The following is a 26,183-nucleotide window of genomic DNA, read 5'->3' as shown; positions in this document are numbered from 1 at the left end:
CGGCAATCTGCTGGAGGTTCTGGAAAATACTGTACGAAAAGATTCGTCAAAAGATTCATTCTTTTTGCTTCAAAGGTTGTCGTGTAAGTCTTGACGTAAATAAGTAAATAAATAATAAATAATATTGTGGTTTTTTTTTTTAAAGTAATGCTTGAAGCTGCTATCAGTTGCAATTATTAGGGAAAGCCAAAACACTCTGAAAGAGACCAGTTATTCAGTGGCTGAACTGACCCCCTTCTGGAGACACCCTGCCCCATTACTTTCTGATGTGTCTTTACCATTTAAACTGCTTTTAACGAGGAGTTTTGTTCCTTGCAGCCAAAACCAATCCATTGATACCTGGTGCCCTATTAAGTAAGAAGAAGAATAAACATGGGTGAGATTTAGTCTTTATATATATTTTTTGGTCACCGGTGAGAGGGAAAGTAGTGGACAGAAAACTTATTGCATTTTTTTGTGTGTGTGAGTCCCTCAGTCATGGCCAAGTCTTTGCGACCCCATGGACTACAGCCCACCAGGCTTCTCTGTACATGAAATCTTCCAGACAAGGATACTGGAGTGGGCTGCCATTTCCTTCTCCAGAGGATCTGCCCGACCCAGGGATCGAACCTGGGTCTCCTGCATTGCATGCAGATTCTTTACCAACTGAGCTACAAGGGAAACCCGATTTAAACAAACATTCATTTTTGGTTTCCCTGGTCTTCCTGGCTGTGCGATGCTCTCTCCCGTTGCAGCCAGTGGACCTGTGCTCTAGTTGCGGGCTTAGGTTGTCATGTGCGATCTTCCCAGACCAGGGATGGAACCTGTGTCTCCTGTCCTGGCAGGGGGATTCTTTACTACGGAACTACCAGAGAATCCTGATGGCACTTTTTGTAGCTCCCGCAGCCCTCACCTAAGAAGAAAGCAATTTGGAAAGCATGCGTACCCTCACATGTGTGTGCCCACGCAAACACAACCCTTTCTTGAGGTTGGTATACTGGAGTTTCCAGGCATTGATTGTTTTACAAATAAAAATTGATGAAGGATCCCGGATAGCCCAGAGCTAGGATTTGTATAGCTCCTTGCTCCGACAGTAAAGTAAAGCGTCTAACTAATACTAACTAATATTTAGTTAGTTAGTAAACTGTCTGCCTGCAATGTGGGAGACCTGAGTTCGATCCCTGGGTCAGGAAGATTCCCCTGGAGAAGGAAGTGGCAACCCACTCCAGTACCATTGCCTGGAAAATCCAATGGACAGAGGAGCCTGGTAGGCTATGCAGTCCATGGGGTTGCAAAGAGTCGGACAACAACTGAGTGACTTCAAAATTTTGCAATGTGTGAGGGCTTCACAGGTGACACAGTGGTAAGAATCTGCCTGCCAATGCAGGAGACGCAAGAGACGTGGGTTCGATCCCTGGGTCAGGAAGATCCCTTGCAGGAGGAAATGACAACTTACTGCAGTATTCTTGCCTGGGAAATCCGATGGACAGAGGAGCCTGGTGGGCTACAGTCCATGAGGTCACAAAGAGCTGGACACAACAGAGAACACAGGCACATACACAAACACTGCTGCATATAAGGTGGGAATGCGTAAGTGGACAGGGGAAGAAGGCAAGGGGTACTGGGACCAACTAGGGTGAAAAATAACCAGGGGGAGAGCAAGGCTCATCCTCATTGGGGTTCCCCTCTAGCCACATCACCTCCCCAGCTCAGAAGTCACCTTTGCTAAATGTGCTTTACAGACAGAAAATTCCAGGTGCAGATAAGTCAGAACCTGCTCACAGGAACAGAATGGTCCCAGTTCCTAACGCGCCCAGAGACTTCAGTAATGCACGGGGAAATGTACACACGCCCAGCCCTCTGAAGATCTCTGGCCTCTTTATGAGCTTGAGAAGGAAAGAGGTCAAGTCTGCTGGGTCTGCTCCACTTGAAACGATGAGCTGGTCACAAGAAAAATGGTTTTCATTTCAACTAGCCCGGCCATCTGGACGGTTCGGGCCCTAAGAGCTGAATGGAAGGAACTGCATTTGGAAGACATTAATTTACTTTTGTAGTTTAGCAAGGGGGGTCACAGTGGTCTCTCTCGGGACCTTGCCAACATCCGAGCAGCCACTGATGGAGATCCTATCTGGGTGTGACGGGTCTGCACGTCCTGCTTCCGGGTTGCTACAGGAACACACTTCCTGAAAATTTCCCCCGATTTCAAACCCTCCCCTGACCTTCCAGCCATGAAAGCCCAGCGTCCCCACACTGTCTGCAGAAGGCACTAAAGATGACATCCACAGGTTATCACAGACATTCTTGGTCCCGCTGTCACTGAGTGATTCCTCAAGGACAAGGATGTGCAAGAAAAACAGTGTCAAGAGGGGGCCCGGGGGGTTCAGGTGCCACTGCTGCCTTGGGGTTGGCATTTCTCTTTTCTAAAAATCCTGGTGTTTATTTGTTTATTTTTGGCTGCGCCGAGTCGTTGTTGCTGTGTGGGCTTCTCTCTAGTGGCAGTGAGTGGGGCTTACTCTCTGGGGCTTGTGGGCTTCGCTAGTTGTGGCCCAGGGCCCTAGAGCACACGCTCAGTAGTTGTGGCCGCAGACTCAGAAGCTCCACGGCACGTGGGATCGTCCCAGACCAGGGATCCAACTAGTGTCTCCTACATTCCTGTGTGCGCTGTCGCTTCCGTCATGTCCTTCTCTGCAACCCTATGGACTGTAGCCTGTCAGGCTCCTCTGTCCACGGGGATTCTCCAGGCAAGAACACTGGAGTGGGTTGCCATGCCCTCCTCCAGGGGATCTTCCTGACCCCGGGATCGAACCCGCATGTCTTATGTCTCCTGCATTGGCAAGGGGGTTCTTTACCACTAGACCACCAGGGAAGCCCTGGGGTTGGCATTTCTATTGAGCAGCAATACCAGAGAGTTAGGAACCATCACAAACAAACCCCCTCTCAATGGACTAGGGACCGGAAAATAAGAAGCCTGTGATAGAGGCGAGTCTATCGGGGAGGAGGCGGCAAAATCAAGTGCCTCCTACTTTCTATGGCTCAGGTTCTGCTTCTCTCCTGGGGGGCTCCTGGGGGGCCCCTGGGGTGGTCACAGTCCATAGTGATGATGTTCCCTCTTCCTTGGGGAAGCTAGGGAGTCTGAGGAGCCTTTTTACATCTTTCTTCAAAACCAAGACAGCCTAAAAAGTGTCAAACGTATCACTATTTTTTAAAGCAAATTTTTATCGGAAGGAAAATTTAAAATACATGAATAATAAACAACAAGGTCCTCCTCTAGAGCACAGGGAACTATATTCAATATCTTGTGATAAACCATAATGGAAAAGTATATGAAAAACAATACATATGTATATACATGTATATAAAACTGAGTCATTTTGTGGCACAGAAGAAATTAGCACAACGTCGTAAATCAACTATACTTCAATAAAATTGACACATATACACTGTTGATACTATGTATAAAATAGATAATTAATGAGAGGATGCCATATAGCACAGAGAACTCTGCTTAATGCCCTGTGCTGACCTGAATGGGAAGGAAGTCCAAAAGGGAGGGGATGTATGTATATGCAGGGCTGATCCATTTTGCTGGACAGTAGAAATTAATGCAACATTATAAAGTAATAAAAATTAATAAAAAATATATGAATAACACGATTTGGTTAAGTCTCCGAAAATAATTCTTAGAAAACTAAAATATCACCATCGAATAGCTCACGTGACCAATAGGCTTATGTCCTTGATCCCCTGGCTTCCTGTTTCTGCCCCATCTGGTCTGGGGCGTCTTCACGCCTTAGAGACAAGTTCGCCTAAACTTCCTGCTCTGATTAAAGTTTCATGTGACGGGCATTTTTTTGTTTCAAATATATATATATTCCTCGGCATCTGTCCTCTGAGGACAGGATTAGGGTTTCGAGGCAAAAACATGTTCTTTGCCTATTGATCCAGCGTTTGTAACTAACATATTTTTATTCTGGCTTCTCACTTTCACTGCTGTCTGGATCCCTCTCCAAACAAATCTGCCCCCTTCTGAGCGTTTTCTGTCTTGAGTCTAAAGGGATTTGGTAACTGTTGCAATAAAGCCCCATTCCCCCGTGACTATATTCCACGGAACACCAATGCCCTGTAAACTGGTATTTCATGTTTCACCTAATAATACACCTCCCAGGACTTGCATTCTCAGGGAAGCACTTTGGGAAATGCTGAAGTGATGCAACATTCTGGGAAGCACAGAGGCAGCGTTGCCTTGGAATATTGGAGAAGGTTTCCAAGAGAAGGTGACCTTTTATCTGGATCCTAAAGTAAGAACTCAGCCAGAAACTCGGCTAGAGAAAGAGGCTAAAGGCACACTGCTCTAGACTGAGCTAAAATATGGACACAACTCAAAGAGCCTGGCGTGTCTGGGAAGCTTTGGCATGCGCATCAGGGAGGGGGTCTGTGAGTGAGAGGTGGGGCAGAGAGGAGGAACGTTTGGAACCAGAGCTTGAGCCGTCTGCAATACTGTGTTCATTTCCTCAGTGCGTCCCTTCAGGTCACCTTCCCCCCTTGTCCTCCAGGTTCTTGGGAGGATATCAACGGGTTCCTTCGCCCCTGGGTTCTGGGTGGATTCACCCCATGGAGAGACTTGGTAGGAGACTGGGAAAGGGGAGGAGAGGCACGTCTGAATCTTTTCTCCACCGATGCCCCCCGTGAGAAGGGAGGGGTCCCCATCCTGGGATGGATGCTCTTCCCAGCGGAAGGCCGGGGGCCCCTAAATCTCATCAACCCAATGTGTCCTTTAAAGATCAGGCAGCTGCTGCTTCTCCTCATCATTTGGGGTTTAGACATTCAAACCCTGGGTTTCTGCACTGTCTCCGGTGAGTCTCCTATAACCATACTTCGTAAATGTTTGCTGTGTAGATAAAGCCTCCTAAAATTGTCCTTTTTCAAATATGCCATCTACTTCCTGCCAATGCAGGAGACTACGTCTCTGTCTCTGGGTTGGGAAGATCCCCTGGAGAAGGAAATGGCAACCCGCTCTAGTACTCTTGCCTGGAGAATCCCATGGACAGAGGAGCCTGGTGGGCTACAGTCCATGGGGCCGCAAAGAGTCAGACAGGACTGAGCAACTAAACAACAACAACAGCTTCCTGTTGTGCATAAATATGATGCTAATGACTTAGCATATAGTGTAGACAAAAGAGAACAATGGGAAGTTTTAGTCAGGGCATGGTATTACCTGGTTTACATTCACAAGAAACCATTAATCATCCAAGAGTCAGATCCCATTTATCTTGTTCAGAAAGAAGTGTGTATATCATATATCACAACTTTGTTTTCTAAATATTTGGATAACTGCATTTCAATATAATTTATTTTTTATAACAGTGTATATTTCAAACTATGTCTTTAAACATACAATTCTTAGAAAAAAGTCTTCAAGAAATTTTCAAAAGAGTTCATGGTACACAAATTGTTAAGAACCTCTGCTCATTCACAGACATTCATTCAAGAAAATCTAGCAAGGGATGAATCTCAGGGACATCTCTTTCTAGAAAAAAAAAAATCTCCACTTATTAGAAAGCTTGAATAGTTTCTGTTTGTGGAGCTTCTGGACTGAAGCTCTTTAGTTCAATGCATTGACTATATCTAACTTATCGTAAATATTTGATCTAATTCTAATTTTTTCTCTAATTCTTTGTGTGTTTCCTAAAAGTATTTTATATTTACTGTTTGTTTCTCAAATGTTAAGAGAGAAACTTGTCACTGGTGACCTAATTTTAATTTTCATTAGGTAAACTTAGAAGAGGCTTCCCAGGTGGCACAGTGGTAAGGAATCTGCCTGCCAATGCAGGAGATGCAGGAGACACGGGTTGCATCCCTGGGTCACGAAGATCCCCCGGAGGAGGAAATGGCAACCCCCTCCAGTACTCTTGCCTGGGGAATCCCATGGACAGGGGAGCCTGGCGGGCCACAGTCCGTGGGGCCGCAGAGAGTCGGACACCACTGAGTGACTGAGCAGGCACAGACTTATAAGAAGGAACCCACAACTCCGTGTCTCACTTCTGAAACATCCAATGAGAAGCTGCCAACTTCTTCATGGTTGTTTATTTTGGTCCCAATACACTGTCCATGCTCTGGTTGAATATCTTGCCAAATTCCCTCCAATTTATTGCAAAACCAATTGGCAGAACAATGAGGAAATATGGTTGGGCCAATTTTGGGCAATTGATGGTACCGCCTCTTTCCCCACCCTCACTTTCCACTAATCCCTCAAGTTTCTTCCAGATCTCACCATTCTTGACAGGAATAGAACGCCTTGGCATGACTGTAAACATGGAAGAAATACGGAATTCGTCCCACTCCTCCACCCCCTTCTGCTTCCTATCTTGCCTCAAAAGCCACATCCTCCAATTTCTACTCCTCTCAGTACAGAGAAGGGTCAACCTGTCTCATCTCAAACAGATGATTGTTATCTTACCAATAAAGGAAGAGGGGATTTGCCCCTCTTTCCATCAAGGGGAGTCTTTCACAAAGCAGGGAAACTGATGACTCCCTGTGTGGCCAATGGAGGTGGGAGGAGTTGTCTTGCAGAGTCGACTGAGATCAGAACTAGGAAGTGTCTTCAGAGCCTGTCGACATGCAAAGCCGTTTTGTAGGACGATGATGCCTTTCTAACATAGACCTTAATGCTCTTTCATATAGACTCCCTGTATGTCTCATTGCATTTCTAGGACAAAGCAAGGAGCTGAGATTCTTTGCTTCCATTTATGGGCTTCCCTGGTGGCTCAGTCAGTCAAGAATCCACCTGCAATGCAGGAGGTGCGGGATTGATCCCTGAATTGGGATCCCCTGGAGAAGGACATGGCAACCCATTCCAGTATTCTTCCCTGAAGAATCCCATGGACAGAGGAGTCTTGTGGGCCATGGTCCACAGGACAGCCAAGAGTCAGGCATGACTGGAGCAACTTGGCACGCACACACCTTAGCATCATATGGGCTTCCTAGGTGGCACGGTGGTAAAGAATCTCCCTGCCAATGCAGGAGTCGTGGAAGACAAGAGTTAGATCTCTGGTCCAGGAAGATCCCCTGGAGTAGAAAATGGCAGCCCACTCCCATATTCTTGCCTGGAAAACTCCATGGACAGAGGAGCCTGGTGGGCTACACATGGCGTCACAGAGAGTTGGAGATGATTGGGTGGCTAAGCACACACACACACACCTTAGCATCGTAAGTGATGTACAGGAGTTTTAGAGCTGAGACACAACCGCTTACTGCCTACCTCACCCAGGTATGTAGGACACATTCAGATTACCAGAGGGTGCACCAGTCACCTGCGGGGACGTTTGGTATCAGGAAGTGGCTGATTTTGTATGAAGTCTTCAGGTCAGGCAGACATCAGAGTCACTGGGACTTCAGATTTCCTAGGCCCTCTCTCTTGTTTGTACAGTTCGGTTGCCTGGGGCAGAGAGAGCAGAGGTGGTGTGGGAAGGAGACTGCAGCACCCGGAGCCGTGGGTGGTGGTTCCAGAACCCCTTGTCCGGCCGTGCAGGTACCAGAGACTGGATAGCAGGTGGGCTAACCTGCAGCTGGGAACTGGGTGGGGAGATCTATGGTTTATCCAGTAGTCGTGTAGGGATGTGACAGTTGGACCATAAAGAAGGCTGAGCCCTGAAGAACTGATGCTTTCAAACTGCGGTGCTGCAGAAAGTCCCTTGGCCTGCAAGGAGATCCAACCAGTCCATCCTAAAGGAAATCAACCCTGGATATTCATCGGAAGGACTGATGCTGAAGCTGAAGCTCCAATACTTTGGCCACCTGAGGCGAAGAGCCTGCTCATTGGAAAAGATCCTGATTCTGGGGAAGATTGAAGGCAGGAGAAGAAGGGGGCAACAGAGGATGAGATGGTTGGATGGCATCATTGACTCGGTGGTCATGCGTTTGTGCAAACTCTGGGAGATGGTGAAGGGCAGGGAAGCCTGGAGCGCTGCAGTTCATGGGGTCACAAAGAGTCAGACAGGACTGAGCGACTGAAAGTAACATAACATAAAGCTGACAGAATGTCTGAAGGACCACTCCAGTATCGTTTCCATGTAGCGCCATCTGTGTATTGGTCTAGAGAAATGCTCACACCCATTTATGGCTCTGGTTTCTCGAACTGTAAGGATAGAGAGGCTCTTAATCATATAAATCTACGGATGCGTGTGCTCGTCAGATGATTATGGAGTGTCTACTCTATGCTACCCACCACGTAGGGTCTGAGAATACAAAGATGAACCAGGTAAAGAAGAATCTGCCTCCAGGGGACTCAGGTATTAATAAGTGGGTGCTGTAGAGCATTAGAACCACTTTTTTTTTTTTCTGGCAGAGTGGAAACAAAGTTGAGGGATTGGTAACTTAACTAGGATGCATCAGGGACACACATCTCTAAGTGCTGGTATAAAGATGGGAGCTCCGTGGGCATCAAGGGGGCGGGGAGAGAGGAAGCAACATGACCAGAAGCCCAGAGGGATAGGGCAGCCTGGTGCACATGAGAAATCGGGAAGGAGAGCCGAGAAGCTTAGGGTCTTCATCAGAGCAGACGTTTCAGCCTCCTTCTCTGCTCACGCGTCCTTCTCGGGAAGCAGCCTGACCAACTCGGGTTTCCCCTTCTCTGTTTTCCTCTTTCCTCTTCTGTTCTCCTCTGATAGAGGCAGTCATCGGTACGATCCCGGACAGCGACCAAAGAAGAGGCAAACGCAGCTTTCAACCCCGTGGGGAGAGTCAGTTCTCGGTTAACTGATAGCAGACAGCTCCACCAATAGTCCAGTTTACTCAGGGAGGGCAGTACCCAGGACCCTGGGCATCTGCCGGTTTTTCAAGGACTGAGTCATATTTCCTTGTGGGTTTCCAAGGTAGAGAGGGCCTGTGGGGACCGTTGGTGTCATTGTCACACGTGAGAGAGAAGGAGGGACCCACAGCATCTCGATAGGAGAGGCAGAGTGTGAAACGTGGGTCCTCCAAGTGACCTGGCAGCTGGAGTCCACTGTTTCCAGGAAACGGTGCTGTGATTGCAGCCACAGGAGCAGTCTTCTCTCAGCCCCCCACCCCCCCAGAACCTTTGGCTTCCACCTGACCAACCTTGACCCCCGGTGTGCAAACACTGGTCAGCGTGGGAAAGTCCTAGGGCATCGATTGTTTCCTCGTCACCCCACTGCCCGCCCCCCATGCCCCGGTGCCTGCTCTCCCAGAATGGGCCCTGCTTGTTTGGTTGGAGGAGGTCAGGGCCCTGATGAAGAATGAGAGGAATTTGGTGGCACTGTGCCTGTCTCCCTAAATGCCAGCGGGGTGGGGGGCAGTGTGGGGAGGGGGACGGTCCGGAAAGCGGGGAGCAGGGATCGGCTCACACACCAACCCATCCCCTCGCCCTGCGCCCCCAGTCTATCTGGGGCTTTTAGAGCAGCAGAAGGCTTGCCATCCTAAGTGTTTGGTGTTTCAAAAGATGATCTATGGAATATGGGGTTTTTCCCAGGAAGAGAAAATATTTTTTAAAAAATATTTTTGAGAGTATTGTTGTTGTACCTCGGGGAGCCAGAACCAATGAGACAGGATCGACTGTCATTAGTTAGAGGCTGCTGTTTGCTCTGATACTTTTCTCCCCCTATATCGCTGTGAACCCCGTCAGTCCGTCTGAAGCTGTGAGGAGCCCATTGAACCCTGTGCTGGGTTCCAGTCCTACTGTGCTTTTATATAGTTCTTGCCTGTCTCCAACTCGCCATGGCAAGTCAACTATGCTTCAATTAAAAAACAAAATTGAAAGGAAAGAAGGCACTGAAAAAGAGTACAAATGATGGAGGGGAGAGTGGGTGGAGTACAAAGAGCAGCGCTGAGACTGCACGCTCTCACAGTCTCTCCTTGGAGGGACCCTGCGTTTGGGGTAAATATAATACAAGCACTTTTACAGATTCTTTTCCCTTATAGGTTGTTATGAAATACTGAGTAGACTTCCCTGTGCTATACCTTAGGTCCTTGTTGGTAATCTGTTTTCTACAAAGTAGTGTGCATACGTTAATCCCAACCTCCTAATGTATCCCCGCCCCTTGCTCTCTTTTCTTCTGGACACTTCTCCGTCTCCTCTGAGCAGTATTCTGGCTAATCTACATCCTTACCTCTATGGGAGAACACAGCCGAACTGGTTATCTCGTGGTTGAATGTCAGCAACTCACCTTGCTCTCACTAGCAACTCTGCTAGCCTTTGGAAATGGAATTCTTGAAGACAAAATACACCTTAGCACACTTTTCCAATAGGGGAGCCCTATAGGTGTGATAATACCAGAGGGAAGAAAATGTTTTTGGCTATGGGCCTCTTTTATTTCCAAATTGTTGTGTACATGCAGTCACCTACTCTAAATAGCCAGGCTTCCTTGGCGGCTCAGCAGGAAAGAGTCCGCCTGTAATGCAGGAGAGGTGAGTTTGATCCTTGGGTCAGGAAGATCCCATGGAGAAGACGGAAATGGCAACCTACTCCAGAATTCTTGCCTGGGAAATCCCGTGGACAGAGGAGCCTGGAGGGCTACAGTACACGGGGGTGCTGAAGAGTTGTACACGACTGAGCGACTAAACGATAACAACTCTTGAAAGTGAGGTGAGAGAGAAAGTCGCTCAGTCATGTCCCACTGTTTGGACTGTACAGTCCGTGGCATTCTCCGGGCGAGAACACTGGAGTGGGTAGCCTTTCCCTTCTCCTGGGGATCTTCCCGACCCAGGGATCGAACCCAGGTCTCCCACACTGCAGGCGGGTTCTTTACCATCTAAGCCACCAGGGAAGCCCAAGTATACTGGAGTGGGTAGCCTATCCTTTCTCCAGCAGATCTCCCCAACCCAGGAATCAAACCAGGATCTCCTGCTTTGCAGGCAGATTCTTTACCAACTGAGCTATCATAAAAGTCCACAACAATTACAACAGCTCTTTTTTTTTTTTAACATTTGCTTTTTGTTTTTTAAGTTAGTTTATTTTCTATTTTTTAACTTCACAATATTGTATTTGTTTTGCTATACAGTGACACGAATCCACCATGGGTGTACATGTTTTCCCCTTCCAGAACCCCCCTCCCACCTCCCTCCCCATCCCATCCTTCCGGGTCATCCCGGTGCTCCAGCCCTGAGCACGCTGTATCATCACAGCTCTTAATACCTGCTTTATCATTGCTCATGTTCTGAGCAACATATTATATAAACTTCCTTGAAAACACACCAGGATATTTAGCTGAATGGAGTCCTCGAGATGACATCACCACATTTGTCTAACTCTAAGCCCTTGAATATCTTGGAAAGGATATCTCCTTTGGACTGACTTGGAATGTCCTTGATGTAAAGCTGCTTAACTGCAAACCAGTTGAGTCTCCTGGAATTAAATATGATTTGCCTTCCTGGGTGTCTTATTAGCAATCTCCCGGCCCTCTCTGATACAGAATCTCAGGCTATAGATGAGGTGAATTGCTTTCTGGCTTGGAGCCCAGCAGAAGGAAGGAAGGAGACACCTTTCTGATTAGGGGATGAAAAGTCTAGTGATGCCTGGGAGCCTGTCTCCCATCCCCCAACCCCAACTATTCTCTAAGAAAAAGACTAGGACTGGCATTCTCAGTGATGAACAATAATCTGTTTTCATCTCCCCAGACCTCCCCCCATCTTTTGTGATTCATTTGAGACAAAGAAAACCACCCTTCAAAAGCTCTGCTCCATCAGTTTTCCCTGCCTACCATGTGTTAAGATGTGGTACCTATACACAGTGGAATATTACTCAGTCATTAAAAAGAACGAATCTGAGTCAGTTCTGGTGAGATGGATGAACCCAGAGCCTGAAACAGAGTGAAGTAAGTCAGAAAGAGAAAAACAAATACTGTATATTGACACATATATATGGAATCTAGAAAGGTGGTACCCATTTGCAGGGGAGGAAAGGAGATGTGGATGTAGAGAATGGACTTGTGCACAGTACGGGAGGGAGAGAGTGGGATGGATGGAGAGAGTAGCATCAATGTATTCACACTACCGTGTGTAAGATGGATAGGTGGTGAGAAGTTGCCGTGTAGCACAGGGAGCTGGCTCCTTTCTCTGTGATGACCTCGAGGGTGGGGTGGGGGGAGGGCAGGGAGACTCAAGGGGGAGGGGATATATGTTTAATTATGGCTGATTTGATTTGTTGTATGGCAGAAACCAACACAACACTGTAAAAATTAAAAAAAAGAAACAAAAACAAAATCAACTCTGCCAAAAAAAATGTTAGTAAGATTCTCTTTCTTAGGATTGTCATGTTAGGACATTGCTTAATAGAACATATGGTTAATGAAAACTTACCATCTTTATTTTTTTTTTATTTGGGAGTTAACACAAATATGGTTCTAATAGTTTTCTAAGACAGTCCCAAAGTATTTTCAGCATCAGTAAAGAATGTGAGCAGGTCATACACTTTTCAGACTAAAGATACATTGAATATCTATTTGCTGGTGTTGGAGTCACACTGCTTGCTTGTTGTGAGAACACGGAGAGTGTGTTTCCAAGACTGATAGCAACAGAACAGTTACTGATGTATCAGCAGATACTGATGTATCTTAGATGTTTTCCAATTGTTGGTAATTTGTCCTTGTTAAAGAAACATGGCCACTTGAGTTCCTTTGGTGATGATACTTTAGCAGAGGAGCAATATGCGTTCAGAGTTTGGCATGAAAAGCACATGGTATGGGCATCACTGGTGGCTCAGTAGTAAAGGCTCTGCCTGCCCGACCCGGGAAGATCCACAAGCTGAGGAGCAACTAACCCGGTGCATCACAGGCACTGAGCCTGTGCTCTCGAGCCCAGGAGCCGCGACTACTGAGTCCAAGTGCTGTGAGTGTGGAGCCCAGGTACTACAGCTACTGACGCCCGCGTGTCCTAGAGCCCCTGGTCTGCAGCAAGAGAAGCCGCTGCCATGAGAAGCCGATGCCCAGCGACTAGAGTGTAGCCTCTGCTCACCACAGCTAGAGAAAGCCTGTGTGCATGCAGCAAGGGAGACCGCGCACAGCCAAAAACAAATAAACAAGTACATAAAATTATTAAGGGCTTCCCTGGTAGCCCAGTTGGTAAAGAATCCGCCTTCAATGCAGGAGACCCCAGTCCAATTCCTGGGTCGGGAAGATCCGCTGGAGAAGGGATAGGCTACCCACTCCAGTATCCTTGGACTTCCCTTGTGGCTCGGCTGGTAAAGAATCCGCCCGCAATGCGGGGAGACTTGAGTTCGATCCCTGGGTTGGGAAAATCCCCTGGAGAAGGGAAAGGCAACCCCCTCCGGTATTTTGGCCTGGAGAATTCCATGGACTGTGTATCCGTGGGGTTGCAAAAATAAATAAATAATAAAACTATTTTTTAAGTATATGGCAAATAAGCTATTTTCATGTACTATTTTGACTGTCTAATAGTTAAAGTAATTATAAATTATAAAAATTGGGGGGAACATTGGAAAGTGTGAAGAAGAAAATAAATATCACTCATGAACTCAGTGCCCATTTATAACACTGCTAACTTATAGATATACACATGGATACACGAGTATGTAACTATATCGCATACATACGTGTAAACAAGGACAGTAGAAGTGCTTTGGTAATTTTATCGCATATACAATTTTTGTATACTTCTACTAACATCATGCTCTGAACACTGTCTCCTGTCAGGACAGAATTTTTTATAAACAGTTTTAAGGGTTTGGTGGTAAAGCACTTCGTGGGCACAGCATAATGTTACTCTCAGGATTATACAAGAAGGCTGTTTTCAATTTTTCACTATTATAAACAAGCTACAATGAGCATCCTTGTCCCAGTCCTGTAGATTTTGTGAGGATGAAAAGGGATGATCCATGTAAAGTTTCAAATATAATAGTGATAAACATTCAAAATGTTATCCTTTCCAACTCTCTGGTTTCACCTACTTTTCTCCTTCTCTAATTTTAATGCATTTTCCCCCTGAGCAGTGACAGATTTTATTTTCTTGGGCTTCAAAATCACTGCCGACGATGACTGGAGCCATGAAATTAAAAGACACGTGCTCCTTGGAAGAAAAGCTATGACAAACCTAATGTGCATGCTTGCTAAGTTGCTTCAGTCGTGTTTGACTCTGCAGCACTATGGACTGTAGCCCACCAGGCTCCTCTCTCTGTGGGATTTTCCAGGCAAGAATACTGGAGTGGGTTGCCATGCCCACCACCAGGGGATCTTCCTGACCCAGGGATTGAACCTGCTTTTTCTGTGACTCCTGCATTGCAGGTAGATTCTTTACCACTTAGCCATTAGGGAAGCCCAATATTCGTGTATACACACTGTATATCTGAAAGTCAGCGATACTCTAAATGGCTAATAAGTTCATGAGTGATATTTATTTTCTTCTTCACACTTTCCAAGGTTTCCCTCAATTTTTACAATGAGCCTAATTACTTTATCAGGTAGTCAAAATAGTTCATGGAAATAGCTTATTTACCTTATGCTTTTCATGCATATCTCTGAACACCTATTCTTCCCTTGTTATAATGCTGTCATCAGAGGAATTCAGCAGTTCAGTTCGAGAATTTTTGCTCAGCTGTACCACCCACGTGAGCCAATCTCCTTGAGTCTGTGCGGTGTTCCAGATCTAGATCTGACTTTCGATTTGTCTTTGCAGCTTTGGCCACCTTCCTGCCCAAAGCCCTAGCCCTGGGGCTATTCCCCCCGTTTCTTTCCGGCCCACCGTTACCAGCCTCCTTCCTGTATCTTCAGCCAGTGCGGCTCAGTTCTCAGTCTGCTCATGACCAAGCCAGAACACAAAACAACAGCCTCTGCTGTCCTTCTGGCTCTTTTGCGGCTTCCAGGAGGAGCAGCAGCCGCTGGCAGAAAGCATGTAAAGTAGCCTTGGCTCCTATGGGAATCACAGAGTTAAGCGTTCTCACCCCTTTTAGCCACCTTTCACATTTGATTGATTTTTTTTCGATTGGTTGTTTGCCTGACCTGATCAGAGAGTTTGGGCAGTTTCTGTTGACACTTCATTTCACTTTGGGTAAAGTTTAAACATGACTTATCACAACTCTGACACATCTGGAAGGCCATATTTTGCCCTCCTGTTTTTTATCTCTTTCGGTTATGAGAACGTACGGTAAAAAGAAAGCATTATATATATGTAGATATTACTTTGCATCTATTTGCAGAAAGGTCTTAGACATTCCAGGTTATATTCACAGCTAGGTAATCCTTTTTTTCCTTGATAGCTAAAACTTTCATATTTATTTCATTTCCCACAGGTGAAAAAGCATCCTTTTCTTGGTGAAGCACCACTGTGGGATTGCAAAGTCCCAGGACCAAGACTTTTTTAACTTTTTATTTTGTATCAGGGTATAGCCGATTCACAAACAAAGTTGTGACAGTTTCAGGTGAACAGTGAAGGGACTCAGCCATACACATACCTGTATCCATTCTCCCCCACACTCCCCTCCCATCCAGGCTGCCACGTAACATTGAGCAAAGTTCCCTGTGCTGTACAGGAGGTCCTTGTTGGTTATCCATTTTAAATATAGCAGTGTGTACATGTCCAAGACTTTTATGCGTCACTTTCCAGTGAAGGGGCTAAAGGTCTGGAGCTGAAGTTGCAAACGCCATAGCCTCCTTGACTCTCAAGTCCAGGTTGATAAAGGTCCTAAAGGCCCTCCGGGTCAGCCTCCAGGCATGTGGAAATCCCTGCTACAGACCTTTGTGTGGGAGTCACAGGTCTCTGTACCTGTCTAGCAAAGCCCACTGGGGGCTTAGCCACTAATTAAAACACCTCTCTCGCACTAAACGGGATATTATCTCCAGTTTCTATTTCTCCCTACTTGTTCAATGCTAATTATGTGCCAGGCATGCTGCCAGGCTCATGGGATGTCAAGTTGAGTAAATTTCAGGATTTGTCCTTTTTTACTGTTTAACGTTTAGTGTGCATAGTATTAGCTGCTCAGTCGTATCTGATTCTTTGTGACCCCATGGACTATAGCCCGCCAGGGCCCTCTGTCCATGGAATTCTCCAGGCGAGAATACTGGATTGGGTTGCCATTTCCTTCTCCAGGGGAACTTCCCAACCCAAGGATCAAACCCAGGTCTCCTGCATTGCAGGCAGATTCTTTACCATCTGAGGCACCAAGGAAGCCCCTCAAAATAAATAAATAAATAAATGGGTTTGTTTTTTTTTTAGTATTTTTTTTTAGTTGGGGTATAATTGCTTTACAACATTGGGTTACTTTCTGCGGTACAACACTGAATTAGCTGCATGTATGCCTATATCCTGTCCCTCTTGAGCCTTCCCTCCCACCCCCTCCCGGGGCATCACAGAGCTCTGAGCTGAGCTCCCCGTGTTACACCGCAGCCTCCCGCCAGCCATCTATTTTGCACGTGGTGATGTATATATGTCGCCATTCTCTCGGCCCGTCCAGCTCTCTCGGGATCTGCTTTAAAGCGCTGAGTGGAGCAAGGGCAATGGTACAGAGCCTAGTGTACAACGTTCCCGGGGGCGCAGGGGGACGAGGGCTCAGAGCTGCTTGGGAAGCTGAGGCAAGGCCGCACGGTGATGTGACCTCAGCAGAGGGCCTGGGGAGGGAGGGTCAGACTCCATCAGGCGGAGGAAGCGGCGGGGCACGTTAGGTAGCACAGAAAACGATCGTCCCAAACCAGAGGCATCCACTGCAAAGCGCGCGGGACACGGAGCAGGGTGAAGAGGGCTGGGCGGCTCTGGGAAGCTGGGCTGGAGCGAGGTCGACACGGACCTTGGGCGCTGTGCCAATGGGCTTGGAATTTAGGCCGCGGAGAAGAGAAGCTATTCAAGTGAGGAATGTATGGGCATTTCAGCATCACAGAAGCAGGATAACCAGGACCCTGGGGCCGAGGCAGCACTGAATTCAGGAAACACTTGGAGGCACGGGGAACCATATTCAAAATCTGCTAATAATCTGCAATCATCTTGTGATAATCTACCATGGAAAAGAATCTGAAAAGAATACATATATCTTCTTCATATATATAATATGTAACATAAAATATATTATATAATATATAACGGAAGCCCTTTGCTCTATACCTGAAACTAACCTAACTTGGTGAATCAACTAGGCTTCAGCAAAAATATATACAGAAAAAATTTAAAAATTAAAAAAAGACATATTTGGAGACAGGATCACAGATCAGAGTGCCTGTTGTATACGGAAGGTGCTGAGAACACAGCTCCGAAATCTGTGGCGCCTGAGCATCCTTCTCTTGCTTCTGCAGGAGCCCCCTCTTCCCTGGCGCTCACTCAGCTCATCACACACCCTGGGTGCCCCAGCGCCTTCGCCATCCTCATCGGCTCCTTAAAGACGGTTCGCAGGGGCCCCTCTTTCTTTAATTTTAAATTGTATTTCTTGGTTGGCGGTGCTGGGCCTCTGTGGCTGTACGGAGTTTTCCTCTAGTCGTGGCAAGCAGGGGCTGCCCTCCAGTCTCCAGGGCTTCTCACTGCGGTGCTTCTCTGGTTGTGGAGCACGGGCTCCAGGCACGCGGGCTTCAGTGCTTGCGGCTCCCGGGCTCTAGAGCCCAGGCTCAGGAGTTGTGGTGCGCGGGCTTAGCTGCTCCTCTGCATGTGGGATCTTCCTGGACAGGGACTGAAGCCGTGCTTCCTGCCCTGGCAGGTGGATTCCGTACCACCGAGCTACTCAGGAAGCCTTGGTGAAGTGACATGTTAGTGGCGCAGTTGTGTCTCATTCTTTGTGACCCCATGGACTGTACCCCACCAGGCTCCTCTGTCCATGGGATTCTCCAAGCTCTAGAATACTGGAGTGGGTTGCCATGCCCTTCTCCAGGGGATCTTCCAACCCAGGGACCAAACCTGGGTCTACCTCATTGCAGGCAGATTCTTTACCATCTGAGCCACCAGGGAAGCCCCAGGAAGCCCTGGGACCTCTCTTAAATGTGGTCCCCAGAGTCAGGAAGATTCAACAAAAGATACACAACCAGAAACAGGAAATTTCTTCTCCTTTCAATATCACATCTTGTCCCTCCCTCTCTCCTGCTCAGGGAGAACCTTCCTCCCTAAGTCTCTGTCTGTTCATTAACACTATCTGTTAAACGGAGCCCACATTCACTTAAAGGAAAAGTGGATAAAGTGATTTTTGAACATTCATTTGTCTGCTCAGTAAAAATTTGTATTTATAACATGCGAAGCATCCTAAGCATTGTAATTAAACACTGGGTACCAGACCCACTGCTGGATCCATGGGGTGTAGTGATGGGTAAAGTCTGGGATTTGCCTTTAAATATGTCTAAATACCTAAATATATAAAATATATAAATATATCTTAAATATATCTAAGTATCTAAATATGTGTGTGTGTGTGCTCATGTCCTGCTCTCTGTGACCGCATGGACTACAGCCCACCAGGCTCCTCTGTTTGTGGAATTTTCCAGCTAAGAATACTGGAGCAGGTTGCATTTCCTCCTCGGGGGGATCTTCTCGACCCAGGGATCGAACCCGTGTCTCTTGTGTCTCCTGCACTGGCAGGCAGATTCTTTACCCCTGTGTCACCTGGGAAGTCCCTATCTAAATATATAAAAATATTTCAAAATATATAAAAGATGTCGAGAACAAGTGTCCCACTACCGTAGAACTTAGAGTTGAGAAGACAAACAATGACAGCCACCCTTTCATTTGTGTTGTAGTGATAACGCGTGACGTGCATTGATTGGATAACTTCCCCGTACAGGTACCCTTCTAACCGCTTGACACAAATTAACTCCCTTGGTCCTCATAGTCATACTGTGAGATGGAATCTGAGGCACAGCTGCTGAAAGTCACCCAGCGAAGAATAAGAGGGAGCCAGCATTCAAACACAAGAATTTTCCCTCCTGGGTCTGCACCCTTGACCCACGTGTTGTGGTGGTTGTTCAGTCACTGGTCATGTCCATCTGTTCCGACCCCATGGACTGCAGCACGCCAGGCTCCCCTGTCCTCCGCTATCTCCCGGAATTTGTTCAATTTCAAGTCCATTGAGCCAGTGATGCCATCCAATCATCTCATCCTCTGCTTCCCTCTTCTCCTGCCCTCAATCTTTCCCAGCATCAGTGTCTTTTTCCAATGAGTTGGCTCTTCGCATCAGGTGGCCAAAGTATTGGAGCTTCAGCTTCAACATCAGTCCTTCCAATGAACATCCAGGGCTGATCTCCTTTAGGATGGACTGGTTTGATCTCCTTGCAGTCCAAGGGACTCTCAGGAGTCTTCTTCAACACCACAGTTCAAAAGCATCAATTCTTCGGTGCTCAGCTCTCTTCATAGTCCAACTCTCACATCCATACATAACTACTGGAAAAACCATAGCTTTGACTATACAAACTTGTGTTGTAATATCTTGCAAATTACTACAATAAAAGGCAGGGAGAGAGAGAGAAATGTGATGAGGGAGAAAGTCCAGACTCCTGTGCCTGGCAAAGGTGGCCTGTCTGGATCCCTTAGTGGATGAATCATCCCTGGTGTGGGTTTCTCTCGGGCACATTTCTGGGTGCAGGGGAGGGAGGCGGGCACAGCTGCCCTAGTGTGAGCCCTGTCCGCTGCCCCTGGTTAGTTACAGTGGGAGGGCTCACAGTCAACTGGACCTTGGTGTGAAAGGAATCATGCTCTAGGCGATTTGTTTTTAGCATGTGACAAAAAAAAAAAAAAATCGACGGATTATAATTATAGGAGCTTGGAGTTGAGCATTGCCCAGACTGTAATGAAAATTCATCTACAGTATGACAACCACAGGTTAACAGTTCATCTCTCCCCAAACTGCATGGCGGTTTATTATGTTGCTGGTTTTGTGTCTCTATGGAAGGGACCAGATCACGTGCCAGGCTGCCCCAGTGATTAATAGCCTGGTTTTATAATATGGGAAAATCAATTTCATTGAGTCTTTGCATTGGCTTAATGAGGTTGGATCAGCAAACACTGAGCCTGGGAAACAGTTGTTGGCCAACAGCCTCTGAGTGCTGACAGAGGGCTCTCGAAGGGTTGAACTCGGAGTGAAAGCTCAGCAGTTTGCCTGCAGGTGTGTGGGAAGAACCTGAGGTTTGGTTTGGGAACTGGCTTTCAAGAGGGCAAGAGCTCTTGGGGCCTTCCCGGGAGGTCCAGTGGTTCCAATGCGGGGAACGAGGGTTTGATCCCTGCTCGGTGAACTAAGATCCCACATGCCACACAGCACGGCCAAAGAAAAAGGGGCAAGAGTTCTAAAAAGCAGCTGAACTTGCAGGGAGCTTCTGCACCTTAGTGGAGCCAGGACGAACAAATGAAACAAAGCGCAAACACAATTTTAAAAAAGCGTCTTTTAAAGCTGGTGGTCCCTGTCATTTCCCCGTGTGGCACCGGCTTTAAATTTTACCAGAAGGGGGTGGGCAGCAATGCATAGAAGGGAGTGGTGACCAAACGCCACAGCGGCCGTGCCGAAGAAAGCATCTTGCTTTTTTCCGACAGACACAGGTTGGGGTGTGGGGAGTTGCTCTGTCACGGCGTGTAGTGACTCCCTGCCTTCTGCGCTCTGAGATATTGCAAGAGCCTGCTGCATTGCTTAAGCTAGGATCATGGCCAGGGAAAGGCATTAAAAGTTCCCTCTGCCCTTGTATCCTGGTTCAGCTCTGACTGAGAAGATCCCTCTGAATGTCTCTCAGGCATTGGGCTTCCCTGCTGGCTTGGTGGTAAAGAATCCACCTGCCAATGCAGGAGATGCACGCTCGATCCGTGGTCCGGGAAGATCCCCCGGAGAAGGGAACGGCAACCCACTCCTGTATTCTTGCCTGGAGACCCATGAAGCCTGGTGGGCTACAGTCCATGGGATCACAAAGAGTCTGAAATAGCGACTGAAAACAACAATTTGCCAGTGGGGACAGACCATCCGGAACTTCCTCTCCTTTGGGTGAAGCCTCCTGCCTGAATGTCCCAGGAAGCTGTTTCATTTGCCTCCCTGGATGTGCACAATTTATGAGGATACTATGCTCCAGAGACTCAAGTACCGTGTGAGTCTGGGCCGAGGGTGCTGAGGCAGAGAAAAGTGGCGCTGGAGAGAAGTTTCCGGTGATGTCCATTTCTTGCTTTCTCTATTTCAGAGCCAGTCATGCCTGGCCTTTTGGAATGCAGCCGTCATCCCTAAGGAAATTATGGTTGAGAACTGTGGGACTTTCTGCCCTGGTGCATCCATTCCATTTTTGTTTCATGTTTCTAACTTTGTCTTTTTGGTTAAAAACACATTGCCTTACCAGAAAAAAAACAACAACAACAAAGGTTTTAGTTCTCATTTCAGAAGATAGACATTTCTTGGCCTCTAAGCAGAAGGGGGGCCACAGAGATAAGGAAGCACTTTATAGCGGGGTCACAATGCCTTCCTGGCTGCATTGTATCAGTCAGGGCTGTCAGGATATGGTGACAAACAACTCTTAGATACTTTTTAATCTTTTAGTGTAAAATAGAAACACTAGCTGATTTACTTCATTGTACGGCAGAAACTAACATTGTAGAGCAATTATACTCTAATAGAAAAAAAACAACAAGCTGAGTTTCAGGAAAAAAAAAAAAAACACCAAACACTGATACAGAAACTCCCATGAAACAAGTATTTATCATGTTATTATGAAGCTAACATCCTTCTAACCAGCACTCAGGTTAGGAAGCGCAGCTTAGACAGACACCCCGGAAGTCCCTTCCTAGGTCCTGTCTTCTTTCTTTCCCCAAACTAGCCCTCTTCTTTGCTTTCATAAGAAGCAAACTTTAATGAATTAAAATAATCAACATTTATTTCTTATTCATTTGTTGTTCAGTTAGTTCAGTTCAGCCGCTCAGTCGTGTCCGACTCTTTGCGACCCCATGGACCGCAGCACTCCAGGCCTCCCTGTCCATCACTAACTCTCGTAGTTTACTCAAACTCATGTTCATTGAGTCGGGGATGCCATCCAACCATCTCATCCTCTGTCGTCCCCGTCTCCTCCTGCCTTCAATCTTTCCCAGCATCAGGATCTTTTCCAATGAGTCAGTCCTTTGCATCAGGTGGCCAAAGTATTGAAGCTTCAGCTTCAGCATCAGTCCTTCCAGTGAGTATTCAAGGTTGATTTCCTTTAGGAATTACTGGTTTGATCGCCTTGCAGTCCAAGGGACTCTCAAGAGTCTTCTCCAACACCACAGTTCAAAAGCATCAGTTCTTCAGCGCTCAGCTTTCTTTATAGTCCAACTCTCACGTCCATACATGACCACTGGAAACCCATAGCTTTGACTACACAGACCTTTATCAGCTAAGTGACGCCTATCACTGTCACTAGATGCTGCTCCCTTGTCTTTGTACGTTTATTCTGGGACCTAGACTGACAGAACTTTCTGGAACGTTACCATGAGGGGGGCAGAGGATACAGTGCGTTCAGGGGAGAGGCACATGGGCTCAGTCTGAGCCCGTTACCTTTTTCCATAACTCGCTGACCAGGGCCGGTCGGGAGGCCCCATCCAACCTGATCCAGGACATGTAATCCCACCTTGCGCCCAGAAGGGGGCGCTGTGGAGGGAGCAGCCTATTCGGCAAACACCACTCAAGCGGACTGGACTCGGGGTCATTTGCTAGTTCTACCAGGGACTAGCCGTTGTGTTTCGGGCGAGCAGCTTTTTAAATCGTTGCTCATTTATCAAATGAGGGACATTTGTAAGGTTCTTGTCAGGATGAAATGAAGTAATGCTTTGAAGTCTTAAGACAGTGCCTGGCAAACATAAGCTTAACTCAGGAGCTTATTATGAAATCTGTTTAAACATCCCATGGACAGAGGAGCCTGGCGAGCTGCCGTCCATGGGGTCACAAAAGAGTCGGACATGACTTAGCGACTAAACAACAGTTCAGTTAAGATGTTCAAGATTGAGAAAGGCTCCCTCCAGGCTCTGTCTGAGGCGGGGCGGGGGAAAGGATCGGAGGACCATGGTGGCTCGAGTTTCCCTAACCCCACGTGTGAACATGGAGGACAGAGCCATGGACCAGCTCTGGAAGCACCTTGGAGTCTGTCTGTCTTCTCCTTCGTGATCTGCTTGAGGCAGGGATGGAGGGAGAGGCAGAATGGAGAGACGAGACACCTCCATCGCTAGGTTCCTCTGGGGTTTCTCTTTTGTTGTTATTGCTTCAGGATGTTGATCTCCCCCCCACCTCTTTTTTTGGATGACAAGCAAGTGATTCATGTTCAGGGGAGGGGGCCCATCCTCACCTTCACTGACGGCAAAACTGTCAAAAAGCCCATCCCCGTAAACACTAACCTGGCGGAGGAGACCAAGGCTCCATATGGAAAATCAAACTGAGTTATCTGGCAGGGAGTCGCAAAGATGGTTTGAATCAGAGGCAGAGACAGCCCGTGGATACTGGGGTGGGGGCTCGGGGCGGGGGGCTGTCTGCACCCTCGTGCCAAGATGGCTGGGAACCTGGGCCAGTGAGTTTCCACTCGCTGGGGAAGTCAGGCCCCATCTGCCCTGGAAGCCAGATCACGGCAGGTCTCTGGTTTAGATTCGGCTCATCGGAGGGTCCTCCGAGCTAATTGGGGGTGGGGGAAAGCCAGGCTGAGTTTTCTTTCCTGCTTAATAACAACAAGGGGAATTGCATATAGCTCTGGACTTTATTAGTGGGGGAATTTGACATTGTTTTGTTGGACAGAGGCACGTCCAGGGAGCTAATCTCTCACACCTGTTTGGCCTTGTTAAGGATCCAAGGGGCCCTGGCCTGCTAGCTGTTGGTTACCACGGAAACAGATAGGCGGGAAGGAGTGGCGGGGGGCGAGGATTGGGATTTCCCTCCTCAGTCCTAATTCTAGCATTCTAGTGCTGAAGAGGATACATATGCCAGCCACGGAGTTAATAGGTGGGATGTTTAATCTGGATTAGATTCACCCAGCAGGACCCTTTCCCTAAATACTTACCACGCATCTACACAATGTGCAAGGCACTGTCCTGTGCTAGCAGTCAGACAGGCAGGCAGAGCGCCTGCCCTTTGGGAATTTACATGTGGGTCATCCCAAGAGCCTGGCAGGCTACAGTCCATGCGGTCGCAAAGAGTCAGACATGACTGAGCCCAAGGAGCAGCCTCCCAAGAAAGGCTTCCCTGGTGGCTCAGATGGTAAAGAATCTGCCTGCAATACAGGAGATGCTGGTTTGATCCCTGGGTCAGGAAGATGCCCTGCAGAAGGGAATGGATAACCACTTCAGTATTCTTGCCTGGAGAATCCCATGGACAGGGGAGCCTGGCGGGCTACAGTCCATGGGGTCGCAAGAGTGGGACTTGACTGAGCAACTAAACAACACCAACCTCCCAGGAAAAAATGGGCACAGCTCTCATGATTCTGGAAAAGGCACTTAGAGGGAGAAGGGGTGCCTCTGAGCATCCCTGCTGACTCCCTGCCTGTGTGTTTCTTTCACTGGAGGAACTTCCAACATCAGAGGCTATTTCATAAGCCTGGAGTCCCTAGACCTTTATCCTTGGGTGAAGTCTTTAGCCTTGCTAGTGGTCCTAAAATAACGGTCAATGGGACCTTTAGGAAGTCTTCAGAGGATACATGTGGGCATAGATTCCTGTAGGAGAATGACAAGTCCTTCATTTTGGGGCTTGCCAAAGGAGTGGGATGAACAGAGGGCAAACTCGGGGACTTTTGGTTGCCGGTCACTCACGTTCTGGTCTTCTCTGCCAGCTTAGAAGCAAAGAATCTCCCTGCCAATGCGGGAGACACAGGAGATGTCGGTTCCATCCCTGGGTCAGGAAGATCCCTGGAGGAGGGCATGGCAACCCACTCCAGTATTCCTGCCTGGAGAATCCCATGGATGGAGGAGCCTGGCGCGCTACAATCCTTGGGGTCACAGGGTCAGACACGACATACACACATTCCCCGTCGCTTTTTTTTTTTTTGCTTTAAAAATAGTTTATAAGCTCTTCCTTGCAAATAGGGTCATATAAATAAAAATGCTAACTGATAATAACTAATTCTTTTAAGAATCACTGACTTTTTTGTTGAGTAAATAAAGTATGGGGACATTTTCTACACTGGAAGGTCAGGGTTCCTCTCGAATGTATAGGTAGAGGTTTGTTGTCTGTTTTACATTCTTCTTCCAAATATGTTAACCACTCCCAACCATGCAGGTATTATGATTACAATCCCCCTTCTTGTTTCAAGGGTGCTGGCGAAGGAGGAGCCTGTTAATGCTGGTTGATTGGTCCGGGGAATAATAAACAGATGCTGACTCTCAGGGATAGCAGAAGGTGTCCACACAGTGATCAGTCTCTTGACTTGAGGTGACTACATTTGGATCTTAGCAGGCCCAGCTGAGTAGAGCGCTGGACCAACTACAAGATGAAAACAGGAGGCCCAGACCCACAGTGGACATGAAACCTCCTTTCTAGGACACGACTGACATCTGGATCGTGGTGTCCAGGAGGGTCCGCTCCTTCCCCCTGGATGGGAGTGGCTGTGGCTTCCTTTCCTGGAGAAACCCAGGGTGCCCACCTGACCCTGCTCCTCTGTCTGCTTGGGGCCGTGTCTGCAGGACCAAAGGGCTGCACCAGCTGATGGGCAGCGGTCAGGGGCAGGGCTGGCAAAGGGGAGGACAGGCAGGTCTGAGCAACCACGGTGGGAAGCAGGTGATCAAGAAGCCATCCCGGGGGGGCCAGGAGGCAGGAAAAGGCTGGACCACACAGAAAAGTGGCCCCAAGCCCCTGGGAAATGCTCCATCCAACCTAACTTATAGAACACGCATTCAAAGGCAAAAGACAGCATCTGCAGAGCACCAAACCCCAAGCAGGGCCCTTGGGGTCCCCTTAGACGATCGTGCTGGTTGCGAGCCTGGGAAGCCAGCCCTGATTTTTGCTCTATCACTTCCAAGCAGTAAAAGCTTGAGAATGTTACTTGGCCTCTTGAAGCAAGAATCTCTTCATCGACGAAGTCCTGATTGATGAGAGAAGTTATCTCAAAGGGAGGTTGTAAACATTTAAAATAATAATACATTTGAAGGGCTCAGAGCAGTGTGTGGCATTAAACAAGCACTCTTAGCCATTATTACGATTATAGATTCACCTGCTTGTATAGTACGATATGTGGTTGCCGTTTTATTTTTTCCACCTATTAATAGTTCTACTGAAAAGTCCTTAGTCTTTCATTTGAGCTTTTGTTGCCAATGGCAACAAGATTTCAAGGTATTTGATTTCAAGGTATTTAACCAAGCTTCAGGAGACC

At 47.5% G+C, this 26,183-nt stretch overlaps 1 long non-coding RNA gene across 2 annotated transcripts in view; it reads left to right on the top strand.

Moving 5' to 3' along the window:
- LOC145543547 (uncharacterized) overlaps positions 1 to 26,183 on the top strand; it is an 89,155-nt gene that overhangs the window by 41,631 nt on the left and 21,341 nt on the right. The window lies entirely within an intron of this gene.

This window comes from Giraffa tippelskirchi, chromosome 3 (assembly GCF_054371585.1).
Source record: "Giraffa tippelskirchi isolate mGirTip1 chromosome 3, T2T-mGirTip1v1.2.pri, whole genome shotgun sequence".
NCBI lineage: Eukaryota > Metazoa > Chordata > Mammalia > Artiodactyla > Giraffidae > Giraffa > Giraffa tippelskirchi.
Note: the sequence above shows the minus strand (reverse complement) of the source record. Positions and strands in the feature narration are given on the sequence as shown.